This window comes from Lissotriton helveticus, chromosome 9 (assembly GCF_964261635.1).
Source record: "Lissotriton helveticus chromosome 9, aLisHel1.1, whole genome shotgun sequence".
NCBI classification, from domain to species: domain Eukaryota; kingdom Metazoa; phylum Chordata; class Amphibia; order Caudata; family Salamandridae; genus Lissotriton; species Lissotriton helveticus.
The window spans coordinates 1,065,767,632-1,065,789,100 of NC_136070.1; positions in this window are offsets into that span (position 1 = coordinate 1,065,767,632).

Here is a 21,469-nt window from a genome sequence, read left to right on the forward strand (position 1 = left end):
AAATCCCTTTCAGAATATTTAGCAGGTGGAAGCCCAACGTGGTCATTTCGTTGATCTGAACTGACATGCCCGGTTTGTCATCAATGATGATCCCTAAGTTTGTCTCCAAGGTTTGGCGGCCACCAAGTGCAGTCCCAGATTGAGGTCTCTTTTCCAAATATGATCAGTATCGTTTTGTCTGACTTGCGTTTAAGACAGTTGTTTTTCATCCATCTGGCGATCTTGGTCCTGCAAACCATTAATCTATCCCTTATGTTTGTTATTTAGTCCTTTTAGGGATACAATAAGTAGAGTAACATATGCTTAGTACAGACAGCTATGTTATGGGCTCTGATGATGGTTGCTAGAGGGGTCATGTATATAATGAAGAGTGTTGGGATGAGTGAGGAGCCTTGGGGAATGCCACAGATGAGTTCCAGAGTCTCTGATGTGTAGGGTGAAATGTTGACTGACTGTGTCCTAAAGGGGAGGAACGAGGTGAGACACTTAAGAACATGTCTTTGGATGCCTGATTTGTACAGATAGTGGATGAGGATGGGATGTGGGAAGTGAGACGGTGTTGAAACAAGTGGTCCAGGAGAATGGGAGCTGCAGTCCCTCCTCTGTGGTCAGTAGCTTCGACCAGAGCCATTTTAGTGCTGTGATTGGATCCGAATCCTGATTGTGAGATATTGAGGATTTGCTAATTGGCGGTGTGAGTTGATAGGAATCTGTTGCTGGGATTCTCCATGACTTTGGCAGGTTACGGCAGAAGCAATAAGGGACATTAATTCACAAGCTTGGTTGGGTCAACGGTAGGTTTCTTCAGCAGTTAGGTTTTTGCGGAAGCTGTTTCTTCAATAATGATGAAGTTCCAGGTGGTCAGGTTGTGCTCTCTTTCTGTGATGGAAAGGGTCTCTGTAAGGTGGCTGTTTTCAGCTTAGTCCTTGAAGGTCTTTAATATGTCCTTGATTTTGCTGTTGAAATGTCCAGAGAGCGGAATAGTGGTACAACAATTTGGGGGTACACCAGCCCACTGTGCACAACACCTCTGAACAAGGCCAAATTATTAACCAACAGAATATGTCAACGACTGTGTTTATAAAATAAATCCACGACTCCTATCTATGTGCAAAGTGCATAAAGGTGAAAGTGCATACCAACATGAATACAAGATATAAACTCAACATCATAGTTGTATATACATTGCCACCCTGCTCTCAAGCCTCCTGCTGCATAAAGTAACATTTACATGCAGTTAGTAAGGAGACCAATTAAGGGGCAACAATACCATGTACCATAACTGATTAAACATTATTCAAACCATAAGTCTCTATATTGTCTCCATACTTACCTCGTTCTAAGTTCTTGGGAGAATTGTGACCTTAATTAAAAAATGTCAGCTCTGCAGCAGGGTCAGAGAAGAAGTGAGTTTTCTTGTGAAAGTCAGCTTTTAATTTTACAGGATACTATGCTGCATATTGTATGTTGTTTTGACACAATTACAGTGGCAAATTACTTTCTTGCTTCTTGCACCAATGCTGTAAAGTACAGAAAATTGAAAAATGTGATTCTTTGAAGTGAAGATTGCTTTTTTCCTAGTCAGGCGAAACACCATGCACCTGTCTCTATAATGAAAAACATCGGTTAGGCCAGGCCTCGTTGCCATGTGAGTGGGAACATAGGTATTAGTGGCCTGTGGGATCACACCTCTATTAAGGTGTCTGAAAATTGCGTCAGTCAAATAAATTAGTTAACAATGTTTCAACATATGTCTTCATTTTCCCAGTGCTGGTAGACAAAGCATTCTAATACTGTTTCATCTGGATGTTATCTCAAGATCCTCCTTTTTGGCTTTGATGAGATCTAACACTGGATCCGTGGATAATAACTTCCTGATGCTTGTGCCTGTGTCATATTCAAGGTCCAAAATATACTTCTTTGCTTGGTCATCTGTGGCTGCTTGCATATCCAACCTTTCTTTCCTATGGTTCATGCATATATATGCATATATTTGGGTTGTCAATTTTTCCAGTGAGGGGACAAGGCTATTTTATTTTCAAGTAAGTGGGAAGTTATTCCTGGGTCAAATATTTTACCAAAGTTTCAATCTGATCTAATGGTCTCTTGAGGTTGCTCAGGATCTGTTTGTTTCACATCAAAAGGGAGCTCTAATTAACTCTGGTCTCCTTTTCCTACGATCACAGTTCTTATACCGCTTGTGTAGGGATACTGTAACAGAGCTCCCACCATGTATGCATCTGCCAAATTTCCCTAGAATTAACCAAGTCAGCAGCACCCAGTATCAGCATGAGTACAAGAAAATAATGTTTTATGTGTACTGGATACATAAAAACCCACAAAGTCACTACATTTACAGTCTAGAGCTACACAAACAATTAAACAAAGAATTAATTATAGCTAAATAAGACAGTTACCCCATATTGATCAAGATCCCAAAATACACAGTTTTACCTAGGTAAGAAATCCTCAAGCAACGGCTCCAGACTCCAGCCTTCATTTAAACCCAAGTGGGTTTGAAATATTTACACTAGCCTTTATGGCTAAAGCATAGTTTGCCTCTTTTGGGCACAGTGTCTATAATTATTCAGCGCTTAACACACATAGTGCATAGAAAAAAAAACGGTTCCAATCTATGCCAGTAAAAAATGCCATGTGCACCCACCTGGTTAGTTTCTCAAGTTCATAACACCGCCACACAGCTGTTCACCAGATGTGTCAACAATTTAGCTACCCAAGTGGGCAAGCAAACCTTACACTGAAGGTTAGCATCGGAACTGTACTCCAGGCCAGACCTACTCAGACCTAATTTATAATGCGTACCACAATGAAGACTGTAAAGCCCTTGAGCTTGGGCACCTGCGGTAGGCCAAAGCCCCACATCCATTCTGGCACATGAGCATACAAAGCAGTCTCGATATGAGGCCTATGGATAATGACTTAAGGCGGTCACCTGCCTCAGCAAGACAAAAGTTTACTCTCTACACTCTTCATATGGCAACAGATACGTTGTATCTTACCATCCCATGACCTACTGAGTGGATCATAGGTGGGCTTTAGGCTTAAGTCAAAGTCATCGAGAAACATATAACACATCATCATAAATTACTGGCTCTTGATGGGCTTAAGGTACTGGAGGTAAAAACATCCATTAAATGGAGAATTCACATTCTCCTCATTAATGTATAAGTTATCCTTATGCAAAGATTCTCTTCTTAAACTCTTAGTTGACATTGGCCTATGTGGGTGACACATACTATGTTCCCCGAGTCCTAACAGTGTGTACCTGAAAGCATGGTTTACATTCTAGAAACCTTCGATGGTTCAAGATTGAGTGCTCAATGACGTCATGGCCACATTTTTATGACATCTTCCATCCTCTTTAGAAGAAAATCAGGATAAAATGGAATTTAGGCTGGGATGGAAGATGTAGACTGCACCATCCCCTCAAATCCAAAGCACATAAATTGTAAGTTCTCCACAATCCAGGACTCCGTTTATAGCAAACTGTGATTTAAGAATCACCCTGAATTTGGAAGATTTTTGGACTTGACATTTCTCATCTCAGTCTATGAAGTAGTTGGGTGACAGCTGTCATGTCCCAAAGCAACCAAGAGTTCCATAAGAGCAAGACCCTTTATCTAACAGGGTCATGGCCAAATGTTGAAGAGAGTGTTACTGACATTTGTGAACTCTTACTAAATGTTTACAATGAGTGATTTGGAATGTCCCACCATCTACATCATTTCCTAGGAGGTTATTCTACAAATCCATCAAATTCCTTACCAAGTGCAAGTCTATACCACCAAGTACAGGTGACATAAATTTCTGTCATTTGTACTCACAACAACACAAATTGATGAAATCTTTTGAACAGAATCCAGAACCATATCCCAATGCCACGGCAGCCGGATTAGTCAGGCATCATACTGGGCTGCAATACTTACTAAATGTTAAAAGGCTGTTCTTTATTTGTACATATATATCTTGCTCTTATGTCAATACAGTAAAATTGTATTAGACAATGTTTCTGTGTGTTTATTGCGGTGTTTCACAAGGTTGAATCGAGGATCTATTGATGATGATGATCAACCTTCAAAGCAGTGAAAGGGTAAAATCTGCCTTCCCATTGCCTCACCAGAGAGTCAAGAATTCAATTAGAATCCAGGTCCGATGTCCCCTATCCTAAAATTGCACAGTCCAAGATTTATCCAGGAATCATCTCTTCATTGAATATTTTAATGGAAAGCAGCATCATTGTTAGGTAATATCTGAATGTCTGAGTAAAGCTCTGAGGAGCAGCAAATAAACTGAATATTGTTGAACTATTTGCATTTTAGGCCACAGATGGAAAGGTATGTTTTTCCAATGCTGGTCAAATTAGGTAATACAGTATATATTATATATAATCTTAAGCATAAAATATAAGTTATTCTAGGGAAAGGGACACTTCTGTCTTTTGTATTGTAACTATCATGCCAGAAGCTGAAATAAATAAAAAAAAGCTTAGAAGTATACTTCGGTCCAATTTGAGACAGTTTGATGATCTGCCCTTCTTGAACGTTGTAGGATCTACTGCTGGACAATCATGTCATAGACAAGCAAAGATGAATTATTCTAAAATGACATACCATGCATAACCAGCTCCATATGAAGGATCCCTCTCATTCTCCAAGCTCCATCTTATTCACTATAAATTCTTTCAGACAGTATGTTACATGCCTTCCAGCATCCATGGATTTTATTCAGCAGCACCTTTGGGTTGCCTTCAGTATTCCACTAGCCAACATTGATCTCTTCTCTTGAAACTATCCTCAAGTTTCTTCCTTTTTGAGTAAGATAATGGTTACTGTGTCACATATTTTTGTGCTGTCCCATTTAGAAATCAAAAGACACATAATTGATGGACAGAATGCAGAACAAATCAAAACATTCACCCTCAGTCAAGAGATCTGGGTTAAATCCATCATTCTTTTGCTCACCATGCCACCCCAGTTTAGACCTGGCCATATGCAAATCAGTCTTGACCCTGTGCCTCATGGGAACAGTCCAGCCCGAACTGTCAAGCCAGGTCCTCCCTGGACCGGAAACAAGCATCCTAGGACCGGTTTGGCGTTTCACCCCCTTCAGCCTGGATAGCTTGATTCCAGTGGCACAGTGAGCCATGCCACTGGAATCAAGCTATCCTGGCTGATGAGGGCTGAAAGCCCGAAACCGGCACTAGGATGCTTGTTTCCAGTCCAGGAAAGACCTGGCTTGGCAGTTCGGGCTGGACTGTTCCCATGGGGCACAGGGTCAAGACTGATTTGCATATGGCTGGGTTCAAACTGGAATGGCATGGTGAGCAAAAAAACGATGGATTTAGGCCCATATCTCTGTACTGGGGTGAATGTATGACATTGTTCTGCATTCTGTCCATCAACTGTTGTTTTTGCATTGGTCCCATTTAGAAAGGACATAATATTAGCTGGAAAAGAGCTATCAATAAATTTCACAGTCCACCATCTTCAGGGAAACTCTGCCTCCTGGATCAAACAACCCTTAACAAACTAACAAAGACATTTAATTGGTGCACTTTCCTAAACTATCTAGGGGCATATGTATGAAGAAACCATTTTGCGATTCTCAAATTGCGATTTTTAGAGAATCGCAAAATGCAATGTAAGTAGGATTTGCTAAAAATTTAGCGAATCCTACATATTCCTTTTTTGCGAATTGCAAATTGAGATTCGCAAATAAGGAATACCTTCCCATTCATTCCTATGGGCTAGGCGGCCCATAGGAATGAATGGGAAGGAATTTTCAATTTGCGATTAGCAATTAGAGAATGGCAAATTGTGAATGCAATTTCAAGGGTGCCAGGGTGTCAAAAGGACGCCCTGTTGCCCCCCTGAAATGTACATGTGTGCACATGTGGCACACATACATGCTCTAAGGGCATGTATCTTCGCCGCATGGCACTTTAAAAAATGCAAAATTGTGCATTTTTAAGTGAAATTGCAATTTACCACCAACTTGAAGTTGGTGGTAATTTCCGTTTCCTTAAGGCCAAATCGCACTTTCTGTTGTGCTTCTTATACATTGCGATTCCTTACATACAATTGCAAAATAAGGAATTGCAAAATTTGCGATTCCTTATTCTACGAGGGGTTTTTGTGTGCTTCATTGCACACTGTTAATTTGCGATCGCAAATTGGCTTCATAAATATGGCTCCTAGTCTTGAGGTAACTGATGATCAGTATATTCAGCGCAAGCAATCTACTCTGTATTCTTCACTATTGTTGGCCTAGGAAGGGATTCAATTGCATTGTGGTAGCATGTGCTTGGACTCTGATAACATGCCGTGTTCCTTAGCCGTTTCGTACAGTATGCACTAAATAAGACTTTACTGAGCCGAATCTAGAAAGGGTTGGGAAGAGCCAGGGGCCTTATTTATGAAGGCCTTGCGCCGCCGGTGCGTCACTTTTAAAATGGGAAAAAGTGAAGTACCGGCGGCGCAAGGCCTTCATAAATAAGGCCCGAGGTTTCTGACCTGGAACTGGTTTGTTCTTTTCACAACTTCTGCTGTTCAGCAGTGATGTAACAAAGGTTTAAGTTAAGAACTTGACTACCAACCTGATCACCAACTCCCTCTAGGAGGGAGGGCGGGGGTGACAACATAATTGATGCAGGAGCTGTGACAGACTGAAATCTGTGAACGTTCAAGAAGACCTAATGCCAGCAAAGATGTGTATCGAAAAAACTATAGGGCAAAGACATTGCATTTCAGTAGCAACGTTCAAATCTGACTGAAGCATAACTCCAACCACACTCTTATTTATTGCACTGGCTTTTTGTTGTTGAAGACGGCTTCTAGGGGCTCTACATTCCTTACCTCGTTGTTCTTATGCATGTCAGATGAAACCTTAGAGAAGACTATATGCAGAACGATCTATGCACAGATGTACTTTTCCCTGAATCTTACAAAAATCGAACTAAACTGTACTATTTTGTGTAACAGAATTAGTAAGCAGAGACTCATCTCTGCAACCTTTTTATAATTTCCCATACATGAATTTATAAACGGTTGTAGTAAGTTGGCCAATTCTGGTGAATGTGGATTATTTCACTGTACAAAGGATTCCTTAGAACATATTTCAATCTACTGGTGGATAGAACGATGAACTTTTTATATGCCAAGGAATTGTGACATGCAAAGATGCAGTTAGTTTCCGTTTGAACAGTAGCAATGTACGTGTGCCAATTTGTGCATTAAAATTCTTTTTACTTGGCACTTAAAATAAAGTTAACAAATTAACTTTGACAGAACACAGAGCAAGTGTATTTCGCTGCTTTTTAAAATAAGCTAATGGTTTTATTATTTTTAAATGTGTTTGTAAGTTAGTAGAGCATCTAGAAATGTGCTTGCAATTACTTTATTGGCACGTTTTTAATTTTTGTCATTCAAGGTCAGCCATTCAGAGGTGATCCAGATAGAATAATGAACGTACTGGGATTTGTTAAATTGTAGTATAAGATGTTAATGTGAGAAATGTTGTAATATTTGTTGAAAAAATAGTGCAATGATTTTAAATAATCTACCTACTACTACGTAGATTTATAACGGTTTTGCAGGCACTCCATGATGAAACCGAAAGGTGACCTGCTTTGCGCTGCTAAGAGCCAACCTCCGATTAAGTTATGCGAAGACAAAACAGTGCAGACACTCCCTGGTTTTGATGCAAAGTCAGTTCAGCTAAAATAGACTGAAATGTTTTTGCATCAAAGCCATACACAAAGTGACGATTGGCACAAGCATAGGGGCACGCAGTATATTTTGTAATATACCTAAAACTCCCATCTTTTAAGTATTATGCGTTATCCTTGTGCTAGTATCTTTAATTTGTAGGGCGTGCCGGTGCCTAGAGGACAAATCCCGGGCTGCACACCGCTAGATTGCCTTTGCTCAACAGCACAGACATGAGCGTTACACAAAACAGTCTTTTGTGCACTAACGCTGCTTAGAGCATCGTCGACACGAGATCACTTTGTAACTATGACACGGCACAATTTTTTGTTGTTTGCACCAGGAAGCACTGAAGTTTTTTTTATGTAGCACTCCCCTGTGTAAAAGATAGTAAATCTAAGCTTAGTTTCAGAGATGAATGGAGAGCTTGGAAACTGCTGAGCCCAAAATAGCCAAACATTGCTTCATATTCTTCTAAAATAGACCATAATTAAAGACTGCGCACTATACAGAGGTTACCTATTAGGTACTTGCAAAAATGCAAGTGGGGAAAGCAAAGATTTATCACCTGTCACTGTCACTCCTGTGGCGCGCTCAGGGTAAATGAGACTACTGACAGGTTATAAAAAGAAATTAAGCGCTCTCAATGGCTCAGAGTTTGAAAGTGAAATTCACCTCAGGAGGTGCAACAGCTCATTAAACCTTACAAAATTTGAGTTCTGGTTCATTCTGTTGCCTGAAAATTTGATAGACAAGCCTAACAAACTGTAGCGTCCCCCCGAGCCCAGAATCATGCAACTAACAGTCCACTCCACTCACGGAGCTCTGGCTTGCACGTCTTTATTCTTTAGCATGCAACCATTAACTGAACATACTATGTCACAAACTTTATTAACCACACCCAGCCACACCCGTACGATTACGTAATATTTGTAAGGAGTCTACCGAGGACCACTAGATGCCTCATACACACAAACGCAGGACACAACATCTCCCCCTTTGTTAATTAAAAAGCGCAAACAAATATGATGAGTCGTCAAGGTGCTCACAGGAGTCTTCTCGATCTAGCTGTCGAGGTGTTCGCAGGAGTCTCCCAGATCTAGCTGTACGAGGTAGAAAAGTGGCACCTTCGTCCGGCATCTCTGGAGAAGAGTCGGATGCTTGACTAGGGCACTCAGGTGGACTTGCCCAGGGCCGGACTGGCTACCGGGCAGTTTGGAATGCTGCTGATCTGGGGACTGATTTCGTTAATGGGGACCTGCGTGAGCTAAACGAAATTCGTTTTGCTTTCAGTATTTCGAAGCACACGCAGGTCTCCATGAACGAAATCAGCCCCCACTGCAGTAAAATCAGCCAGCAGCTCGGCAGCATTCCAAACTGCCCGGTAGCCGGTCCAGCCCTGGACTTGCCTCACTCATGAGGTCTAGAGCCGACGAATATCGAGGATGCTTAAAGTGGGACAAGTTTCTGGCTATGGATTTTCCAGGTCGTTGGGCAGTTACCATATGTCCTTTGCTCACCATAACTCTTAGCCGTCCAGCATTAAATGGAGCGTCAGTCTTGTGTGTCCGCTTTTGCTTGATAAGAAATCAGTCTCCTTTCCCGAAGATTGAGTCTCTAGTGCATCAGCGCTTGTTGGCGTACGCCTTCATTTTGTATTTGCAAGACGTGTCAGTGACGCAAATCTCATCAGGGTTTAATGATCGACTGGTGATCCTTTGTCATATGTTCATCCCAAGAGCTCTCCCAAACAGCAAGGTGGCAGGACTTTCTCCTGTCGTGGAATGAGGAGTAGAATGGTAGACACAGAGGGCTGGACGTAAAGGTTGATTCCTTCCAGCACAGAATACTGAACCATCCTTCTCAATGTGCTCATAAATTGCTCAACAGCTCCATTTGCCTGTGGCCAGAGAGATGTACTTTTTTGATGTTTGATGCTTAAGAGATTGAGAAAGTCTTTGAACTGTCTACTATTGAAAGGTGTCCGTTGTCAGATTTAAGAATGGAAGGAAAATCCCATGCTGTGAAAATGTCATGCAGACTCTTGATGACTTTGACATGTGTGGTTGTTGCTATGTCTTCCACTTAAGGAAAATGTGAGTACCCAACATCAATTACCATGAGATGATGTCCATTACTGAGGGGTCTGAAGAAGTCAACCGCAATCCTCTCCAAGGCCTGGTTAGGAAGATCAGACATGTTCAGTGGGTGCTTAGTAATTTTGGGAGTAAAAAGAACTAATGAAGGATGGACTGCTGAACAAATCAAACATTCACCCCTAGTCACAGATCTGGGTTTAACCCATAGTTTTTTTCTCATCATACCACCCCGGTTTGGACCCAGCCATATGCAAATCAGTCTTGACCCTACTCCCTATGGGAATAGTCTAGCCTGAACTGCCAGGCCAGATACTCCCTGGACTGGAAACAAGCATACTGGGACCAGTTTCAGGATATCGCCCCTAATCAGCCAGGCTAGAGAGAATCCAGTGGCACAGTGAGCACGGGACCCACATCTGGGCATACCCTTCCCACTTAGGGCACTTGAGAGACAGACAGTTGTACAGATGACAAGCTTTCAGCTCTTTTTCAAGTCATTCATCAAGGCGCGGGAACCACACTTGATCCCTGAGGTTTTCTTTAGATGCAGTAGTGTGACGATGTCCTTTGTGTGCCAGTTCAATAACTTGTTGACTCAGGCTTTCAGGGATAACTAACTATTCTTGCCCATCTTAGTATGACACCATCATGTGTAACAGAAAGTTATTCCTGAACATTCTTGAATTTCTGGTACTCAACATCATCTGTAAGAGCTCGAGTATGTTTCCTCCATGGTTGCGTTGCAATGATTGGCTTAAGCTTATGCATGTCTTTGTCAGTACTAGTAGATGTCAGAATCTGTTCAATAGAAAGAGCTGCAGGTGCACTTTGCTATGAAATTAATGTAGGCCTCAGCCACTTTGGACATTGTACTATGACATAGTAGCGACACTCGTGAAAAGTAGTCTGCAGGGTTTTGATCATTCCCCGGTTTTTGCCCAACTGTGTAATCATACTCCAGCAGATGCAACTCCCACCTCTCGATGGGAGGGAACATCTTGGCTTTTGGATTTCCAAAAAGGGTGAGCAACGCCTGATGATCCGTAACAAGGGTGAAATGTTCCACACAGAAACACATGGAAGTGCTCACACACCCATACTACAGCTAAGCTTTCTTTCTCAGGGGTTGGTGTTGGCTAGACGCAGGGTTGTCATCACTTGGATGTGTCAACTTGCCCCAGAGATAGAACATTGGCACAGGGATGTAGCGGAGTGGTCCTGGCCAAGGAAGTCCATTGGAAGCTCTGCAGATGAGAAATAAGAAGGTGGGTGAGGAGGTCCTTGCACAGTGAAGTTTGTGTGATAGGCTCCTGGAAACCGATTCTGTCACAACAACTGAGGATAGCGCCAGTTCTGAGGACAGTGAGGGTCATGGCAATCAGACTGTGAAGGGAGTGAACCCCCCAAATCTAGGGACTGGGGTAAATGTCAGTTATGGGATGTCAACCTATTTCCCAGCGCACATATGAAACTGCAAGCGAATGCTGGATGTCATGGAGTGACCTTTCCCGTGCATTACCCACCGTGTGCTGTGACTCACACTCTTACCGCTGCTATGTTTTGTTATATAAAACTGAAAAAAAGATTTCTTTAAAAAAAAAAGCTTTCTTTCCTAGGTTGAGAATAAGCACATTCGGGCTGAGCTAGACTCTGGCTAGCAAGGCCACGGTGTGTCTTTGAGCATTGGGATGTACGTTGTGTTGAGCAAGGATCGAGACCAACCCCACCGGGCTGGCATCTTCCACAATCTCTGTATGTATTTCAGATCAAAGTAAGCCATTTCAGTTGCATTTTCAATTGCGTGTTTTATGTTCTTGAAACTTCTGTCACATTCAGATGATCATTCAAATGGAACATCTTGCTTTGTTAGTTCTCTTAAAGGGACACTCACAGTGGCAAAATCACAAATGCACCTGGAGCAGTAGCTGACCATGCCTGAGAAGAATCACAGCATGGTCACGTCTTCTTGAGGGCAAGTAGATGGCAATGCCTATACCTTTTAGGGGTCAGGGGTTCTTCCCTTTTCAGAGAAAATATGCCCAAAGAATTTAAGACTGTTTTTGTTAAACTCACACTTCCCTACATTTATTGTGAGACCTGCATCAGCAAGTAGACGGCATACTTGTGGTTGTGCTTTATCATGTTCCTTTCATGTAGCCCCAAACACCAATATATCATCACTATAGTTAAAAGTATGTGTGAAAGGTTGAATGATTAGTCAATTTACATCTTGAAAGATTTCTGCAGCTGACAACACACCAAAACTGAGTCTCTTATATCTGAACAAATCAACATGAGTTGAAACAATAGTAATGTACCTAAAGTTTTCTTCTAGTTCAAGTTGAAAATAGCCTTTGTTCAAATCAAGGCGGAAGAAAACTTTGGCACCATTCAGCTGCATGATCATGTCTGCAATGTGTGGACCTGGATGTCTTTCTCTTTCAATTGCTGTGTTGGCCGGTCACAAATAAAAACAAATTCGCAATGAACCTCCACTGTCCTTTTTTGGCACCACCACTATGGGTGAAACTCACAGCGTCGGACCAGTAAATCACTTGATGATGCCATGTTTTAACAGTGTTTCTAGTTCTTTCTCAAAGGCTTACTGTAAGTGAAAAGGAATTCAACTGTGTTGCTGTGCAACAGGTCGAATGTCTTCATTAATTTGAAGCTGCATCTACCATTGTCTTAAGTTCTCCAAGTCTATGAAACAATTTTGGGAATTGACTCACTATTTCAGAATAGGAATTCAAGTTGTAGTTAATAGAGATCAGTCCCATGTCAGCAGCAGTAGCGAATCTTAATAAGCATGCACTTGACAACGTACCTTGGAGGACATGAATTGGTGCTTGCACTGTCTTTTTCGTGTGCCGTATGATCACTACAAAGGATCTTTGACTTTGCAAGGGCGTAGCAGCTGCCCAGGTGTACACCTTTGTTGTTGACGGTTTGAGATGTGGTATCGGAGATAGTGCTTTGTACTTTTTGCCGGCATGATGTTTATTGAAGCACCACTGTCTATATTTAAAAGTTGTAAGGCAACCACTCACCTTGAGCAAGATTTTAGGACTTTGTCCAAATGAACCTTGTTGCTTCGTATGGGGATTCTTTTTAGATTTGTGTTTTTCCTTGCAAGCGGCCAATCCTACATGTGCACGTCTGTCTGTGACTGACATCTCCATCTCACATTCATCTTCCACGCTGTCAAGTGATGATGACGTTGGGGGGGCGTGGCTTGCGCCTGACGGTGATGGCGGCGGACCCGTGACTCTGCGGGGGCTGGCGGAGATGAGAATGGGCTTATGTAGCAGTCTTACCGCCCGCATCACTTTCAATCTGAGGGATATGTTGCGTGAACACTCCGTGCCTCGAGGGAAGCTGTTTTCCAACGTTGGACAGGTCAGCTGCTGACTTTATCTGCTGGAGCTGGGTCGGCATTATTCGCGGTAGCTGCAGCTGCCATTTTGCAGTTTCCGCGGACGAGCCTGCTGCCTCACATGCGACCTCAACATCATGCGCAGACGGTAAAATTATAGTGCAACTGCAATGTATGCCTAGCGCATCACGCTTTCTCTCCTGCAAGTGTATATTTTGCTAATACTCCTTACACGAACGGCTGTGAGATTTTTGAGGAAGATATCCGCCATTTTGTTTCTTCTGCTAACGGTGTTTGATCCAATGCAGTCTCTGAGTGGCTACACCTTCCGTCTGTATATATATATATGGTGTTTTGTATCTGACATCAAATATATTTCATTTTTTGGCATGTTTTTGCTGGTTCTGGAGATTTCTCGCCCTTTACACCGCTGACAGTCTATTTTCAATGCGGCATGTTTATTTTTGACCACATATAACCATTGCTGGTTCGTCCATTTTAGCACAATTTTTTTTTCCTTTCTTTCATGAAGCTTTCTGAACCACCGACTACATCAACATCTTCGAGGCTATGCTATCATCTAAAATGACTTCTCTCCTGTGACATTGTCCTCTTCACGAATTTATAGCGTCCCCCAAATATAACAGGATTTATAAAAGAAACATATAACATTTTCAGGTGGGGACTGTGCTCATCATTGGTGGTTCAGTTATTGTTCTTCTATTATGGTTGTCTGGGTTAGGGCATTCTTCACGTTCTTCCTAAACCACACTATTTCATCAACCTTTGCCTAGATGTACTGAAAAGTGAGACAATTGTTTGTTTTTCTAGTAACTTGGAGTATTCTCTACATAAATTTTACTTTTATGTTACCTCTCTTCTGATTCATTAATATTGTCTGAATGATTACTTTTCTCATATAGCTTGTGACTGTTTCTTATTTCCAGCCATTTGTTTACTTGAGAACTGCCTTTCAAAAAACGCATATCTGATATTTTTGCATGCGCCTTATGTTATGTGACTTTTGGTAGTGCTTTTTTATAGTGCGCCTGATATTCTGCATTACATATTGCATTACGTATTGTTGTGCTCTTTTGTATTCTGTTTTATACGCTTCAAGGACTGCATATCATTTAGTAGTTTGCTTCTGCTAAATCCTTTGCCTTTCAGATCCTCAATTGCTTTCTTTATGGGAAGACAACTAAAGACTTCACCTCAACCTAAATTTGGGCATCGCAAGTTTTTACTTCACACTAGCTCACGGTATCAGTGTCTAGACATGGAAGATTCGACTAGCAATTCTTCCAAAACTTCAACAATCACGGCAAACAATGCTACTTCTACTATAACAAAGTCCTCCTCCAAGAGACTAAAAAAAGATCCCCGTCACCTACAAAGCAAAACTCTGCGGTCACTATGGATCTGCTGCTGGAAGAGATTCGCGCCCTACGGCCTTTCATTGAAGAAACCAACTCAGCACTTCAAAGTCTCACCGATAAGTGGGCTAACATGGAGGCGCGTGTTGTCACATTAGAACAAAGCGTTGACTCTTTATCTTCTTCCACTTTTAAAATGGAGTCTTTATCTTCTCAAGTACTCTCACTTCACAAACAAGTGGAAAATTTAGAAAACAAAAACAGAAGGAATAATCTTCACATTTACGTTCTGCCTGAGGAAACAGAGGGTTTGGATTCCATCACTTTTTTTAAGTCATTCCTTCCGCAGCTTCTTAAACTTCCGGAAAGTACTGCTCTCAATATCCAAAGGGCTCATCGTTTAGGTTCCAGGTCGTCTGTGCTATCATTACTCTCTAATAGAAAACCAAGAGGGGTGATCATATACTTTTTGGAATACACTGATTTGTTGAAGGTCCTATCTGCAGCAAGAGCACTGAATTACCTGGTCTGGCAATCCCTTATTTTTCACGCAAGATTATGCCAAGTCAACGGCAGATCATCGCAAGGAATTTCTATCACTACGACCTCAGTTACGTTCGATAGGGGCATGCTGTTTCACCCCAGCCTTTTTAAGGTGACCATAAATAACAAAACTAACACCTATGAATAGCCAATTCAGCCTAAGAGCTTCCTGTACTCATTTCAGGCTCATCCGATGGAAATGGCTTCGTCTTCACAAACCTAATAATTGTTGACACATGTTTTTTCTATCTCCCATGTTACTTTTATCCTCTAGTTTGCAATGGGCTTCCACTTTGCTCATAGAGTATTACGTCTCCAATTGCTTAATAATTTATCTTCTTTGTATAGCTTCTCTTATGCTTCTTTGATATTTGTTTGATATGTCTGTTCTTTTATTCACAGACTTTTCCAATGTCCCTCTTTCTTCTTCCTCGTGTTCCTGCAATTCGATGGTTGTGCGTTCTCCTCTTCGTCCTCCCTCAGGAGTCCTGGACACGTCCTCATTCGTTGTGGACTCCCATCCTTCCACCCTTCGTATGTCTTGGATATGTTGTAAGTCTTATGTCTACTCATCTTTTTCCTTTTTGCATTCTTGTTTTTTTCCTTTCTTTTGTTATTTCTTCTTCCTCCGTGGTTTCTTTCTTCATCTATTTCATCCTTTTCTCCTACTTTCTCCTTATTTCCTGTTTTTCATCACATGATTCTTTTATTTTACTCCTTTTATTGCTTCCTATTTTCTCTTTTCAATTCATTACTTCTTTTTACTTTTTATTGGTACATTGTTCAATATGGTTCCAAATGTTTAGAAATCTGCAATTTTTTGCATGCATCATTGTTTCGTAGATTTAATATATGCCTTTAAAAATTGTTTCATGGAATGTCAGGGGTTTACACTCACCCGTTAAGAGACAAAGGGTCTTAACTCATTTAGCCAAATTAGACACAGATATTGCTTGTATACAGGAATCACATTTATCAAATGACGAATCTGCCAAGTTAAAGAGAAACTGGGTGAGTGAGGTTTTCTTTTCTCAGGGAGATGGTAAACGAAATGGTGTACTTATTCTTTTTCGTAAATCCCTCCCCATTAAGATAATTTCTCATTGTTCTGACCCAAATGGTAGATGAGTTTTTGTTAAATTTTTGATAGATAATATCCCACTCTCTTTGTTGAACATTTATGCGCCCACAGCAGGTGACCCTTCCTTTTGGAAATCTTTAGCATCACAAATCACACAATGTTACGAAGATAATTTTATTCTTGCAGGTGATTGCAATGAGGTATTTGACCCTTTCATTGATCGTCACTCCTTATCCTCTTTCATCCCACACAAGTCTCACAAACTTTTCACACAAACAGTCAAACAACATAAATTGATAGACGCTTGGCGACTCTGTAATCCCACAGTAAGGGAGTATTCCTTCTATTCCCCACTGCACCACACCCAGTCCTGATTAGATTACTTCTTTGTTTCTCATAATGTTGCTCAGTCACTTGTAAGAGCTGATATTGGCTCCATTTTAATTTCTGACCACGCACCGGTTTCCATGCATTTTGGATGTCCTGGAAGTGCCTAAATCATCTCGTAAATGGAGATTCAACAACTCCTTGCTTTTAGACCCAGATTCTATATCTTCTTCTACCTCTTTCTTCTTTAATCACACAGGTGCTACATCTTTTCCTGTTGTTTGGGATACATTCAAAGCATCAGCTAGAGATGTTATCATTAGATATGTTTCCAATAAACGTCGCAAAGCGCGACAAGCCACCTCTGCTCTTTTAACCAAGATTAAAGCATTAGAACACTCTTACTATTCTTCTAAATCTAAGGACTGTTTATCTGACCTTCTTAAAGCTAAATTTCAATTTAATCAAGATACGACTAACAATGCATCCAATATCTTGCTCAAATCCAGTGCCAAATATTACGGCGGCCAGAATAAAGCAGATAAATTACTAGCTAATTATTTAAAAGTCAAACAAAATAAAATTAGCATTGAGTCAGTTTTTGGTTAAGATTCTCAATTGAAATTTAAAGCTGGAGAGATCTTAAATGAATTTCTTCATTTTTACAAAACACTTCATATGTCTGAAACTTCGTCCTCGGATCATGATATCACCCAGTTTCTCTCCTCCGTACAAAACACTCCTCCTATTAATCTGACTTCCTCGTTATTAGAAATTGACCTCTCACAGAAGGAACTCTTGAAAGCCCTGCAGACATTGAAAAAGGACAAGGCTCCTGGCCCAGATGGTTTCACTGTAGAGTTCTTTGCCCATTTTTCAACTTTACTTCTCTCCAAATTATGCATCCTTATATCCAAATTCATGCAGTCAGGCCAATCCTCTGGCTCGTTTGCTGATGCCCTTATCTGTCTTATTCCTGAAGACGGTAAAGATCCACAACATTATTGCCCTATATCCCTAGTCAATATTGATTATAAGATCTTCTCAAAAGCTTTAGTCTTGCAGCTAGAATCTCATTTACCTGACGTATTAGGGGCGGAACAATCTGGATTTGTTAAAGGTCGTCTCATCACAGACAATACCCATTTATTTTTTGATGTTCTTGCCAAAGCTTCACATCTATCTCATTCCTTGGCGGCCATAGCATTGGATGCTGAAAAAGCATTCAATAGAGTTGAATAGCCTTATCTCTTTCGTGTCCTTCGATGGTTTGGTTTTGGGCCGAAAATTATTACTCTAATCTCTCTTTTATATTCTAATCCTAGAGCAGCCGTGTCAGTGAATGGTCATCTCTCTTCTTATTTTCACTTACACAGAGTTGTTAGGCAGGGATGTCCATTTTCGCCTTTTCTTTTTAATTTTGCTTTGGAGTCTTTTCTGTTGCGAATTCGCCATAACGCCGATATTCATGGTTTTACTTTCAAAGACACAACCGTTAAAATGGCGGCATATGCTGACGATGTTCTTATGTTTCTATCCCGCCCACAAACTTCTCTTCCTGCTTTCTTGTCAGAGGTTCAATCCTTCGCATTTGTTTCTGGTTACAAGCTAAACAAGGATAAGTGTGACATTTTACCTCTCACTAAGTTTACTCTTAGCACTGATTTTTCTTCTTCGGGTTTCACTTGGAGTCCCCAATACATTAAATACTTAGGGTTACATTTCTCCCCAACCATGTCAGAGACAATTTCTCGTTGTATGGACAATTGCGTTCAAAAGTTATCATCTTTAACGTCAAAATGGCATCCTCTCTATTTATCCTGGTGGGGTCGTCTGGACACTATTAAAATGATGCTTTCACCCATAGTCTTATACACGGTTTCTAACATTCCATTATCTGTTCCCTCCAAAGATTTCAAGAAGCTTACTTCCATTCTGTCATCCTTTCTATGGAGTACTAAAAGAGCGCGTATGTCTGTTTCAAAACGGGTTCATCCAAAGTCAGAAGGTGGGGTGAATTTTCCTGATTTTCCAACTTACCACTAATCATTTCTTGTGTACCAAGCATGAAAATGGTTTTATGACTCTGATACATATCTTCCTAAGTGGGCCCTACTAGAGAACTCTTTTCTTTCACCTTTCTCCTTTCAAGAATACTTATCCTTCACGCGCAAGCCACAATCCATCTCTACTCCTATAATTAAACATACCTCTAAGATAGTACCACCCGTCACTTTAACTTCATTCTCTATCTCACCCATATGGCATAATAGTAATATTTTGATTAGCAATAAACCCATCTTCTGGAAAACTTGGAGACAGAGAGATATAATATGGGGTCATCAATTATATGATCATGATCGTATCATGTCTTTTGAAGAGGTTAAATCTTTATACTCCTTACCTTCCTCCTTTAAGCCTAAGTTTTCGCTTTTGTCAGAAGCTATCCAAACAGCACATTCAAAATTTGCACTGATCCCACCAACCGATCCGTCCGTGGTGCTGCACATGGATGAACTTAGGACTCTTGTTTGTAGTGCGTCTAAGGCATCCTCTTTTTACACGTTTTTACATACTTCCCCTTGTCCACAAGATAAAACTAAGACAGAATTGACATGGGAAACTGATTTGGGAGTTTCTTGGACGATAGATTTTTGGAACAAAATTTGGCTTAAAATTCGTAGATCTTCAAGGGCGGCTAACACTACACAAACGCTCTTTTTTATTTACAACAGACTCCTATTGTCCCCATTAACCCTTTAAGTGCTGCCGTCGGCCAACGGTCGTCACGGGCACTACCTCCCCAGTGCTGCGTGCGACCGTTGGACGTCCAATTCAGCACTGGATAATGGACAGCGCAGCACTGGGGAGGTATATTTACAAGCTCCTAAGGTGTTAACACTTCATGCCAGGCACGCCCATCTCCCCGATTTATGTTGGTCCTGTTCGTCACCACAGGCAGATCTTTTTCACATGCTTTTTACATGTAATCTTGTTCAGGCTTTTTTGGACTAAAGTATGGACTCAAATAAACTCAATTTTTAATACTACTTGCCCTTTTACGACCACATATATTTTCCTAGGTAGTTTAGCTCCCATCTGGGGTACTTGTGAATTTGATGTTAAAATCGTAGATTTACTGCTAGCAGTAGTCTTTCAGCAAATTACTAAAAATTGGAAGGACTTTACTAAACTTTCATTTCAGGCATGGTGGTATGCAGTTTGTTATAATCATAGGCTTGACACATCTTTCGTCTACCCACGAGACATGGCATCCAAACGTCTCACTTTATGGTCACCCGTCACGTTATTTATTGACAAAAGTGCAAATTGCGCCAGGCATTTGTCTCCTTCACAACAATAAGTTGCTAAACCTCCATGACATTGTTTTAGGCTATCAATATATATTCTATTTTATCTTCTCTTTTTACTATATTTTTTTTTACTGTATTTGTACATCTCTTACATGATGCAGTTCTGTCTAGTATATTGTTATTGCTTCATTCTTGCATGATATTTTGTAATGTTTTCTTACTTTGAACCTTTTTTGTTCTGATGGATACAGGATTATTATGTTAGATAACACTTGTTCATCATATGTTGATTTAATTTTCTTTGTATAGCTGAAATATTATTTTAATAAAATCTCTTTTGAACTTAAAAGTGATGATGACGTTAAAAAACCTTTGGAAAAAGAATTTGATAATGATCGTCTTTGTTTTGTTTCCACCTGCCTTAGTTGATGTTGCCTTTTGGCCTTGTGGGAGTGGTTAGAGTGCTTCTGGAACTTTCTGGGGTCTATCTCCTTGTCTCTTTGTAATGCACTTAGTTTCTCTTTTGCTTTGCAAACCGTTATGAAATTTAAAAAAATCCTCCAGCCTTTGCATATCTGTCTGCTGGCAAGAATTTTACCTTCACGTGGAAAGGAGAATCCACAGCGGAAAAACAATTTATGTTTGCTCAGAGACATCACTCTGTGCCTCTGCTTACTTTTCATACTCAATGCTGACTCATTTTGGGTTGTTCCAGCTTCCATATCAGCAGCCTGTCGATCAGTACATTCCTCTGCTCTTGCAGCCATAAGCATCTTCTCCAAACTGAGTGTTTCTCGCAGTATGTGTTGTCGGAATGAATTGGAGAAGCAACCATAGATAATTCTTAGATGCATGGCTTCTTCATCATCAAATTCACTGAACTTGCAGTGCTTTATAAGCGTATCAAGTCTCTGAACAAACTCATCCATCGTCTCACCAGGTTGCTGTCTTGCTTTGTTGAAAATGTACCTTTCATAGTCGACATTTGGCATTGGATTGAACTTGGCTTTCAATGGTGTCTTCATTTGATGGTCTGATACTTCACCAGCTTGTAATATCTTCTTTATCACTTCTTTTACTCCATCGCCTGCAAGGTTCTTTAAGTATTTGATGATTTGTTTGTCATCTGCCTCTTCTACAGCATCTATGAATCATTGAATGTTTTGATCCTAGCACCAATATTCAGTTTTTTGGCAGTATCGCATGGCAATGTTGGTTTCAGAAACGCGGCGGTGCCACATTTGGCGATATTTTCAACAGCCATTGGAGAGGTTTAAAGCTTGAAGACCTTTTGAGTTGTGCTGAGTGCCACCAGAGCTACGTCTGTGGTCGCTTCTTCGGAGACCAATGGATTCGTAAGCACAACCCCCATGCTTATGCTTGGGTTGTGAATGCCACGTGCTACTTGAGCTCACCGGCCCCGGTCCAAGTCTGAATTGGAGGTTGGGTAGCACTTTTCCCGTTCGCTATGGTAAGTACAGTTGTACTTTCTATACCTGTTGTCTCTGCAATTACCGTTTTCTTGCACCTGGCTGTTGCTGCCTTTAGCGTTTCTCTGTGCCTTGTCGTCTTTGCCTTTAGCACTTTCCTGCACTTGACTGTCACTGCCTTTAGCGCTTCTTCGTA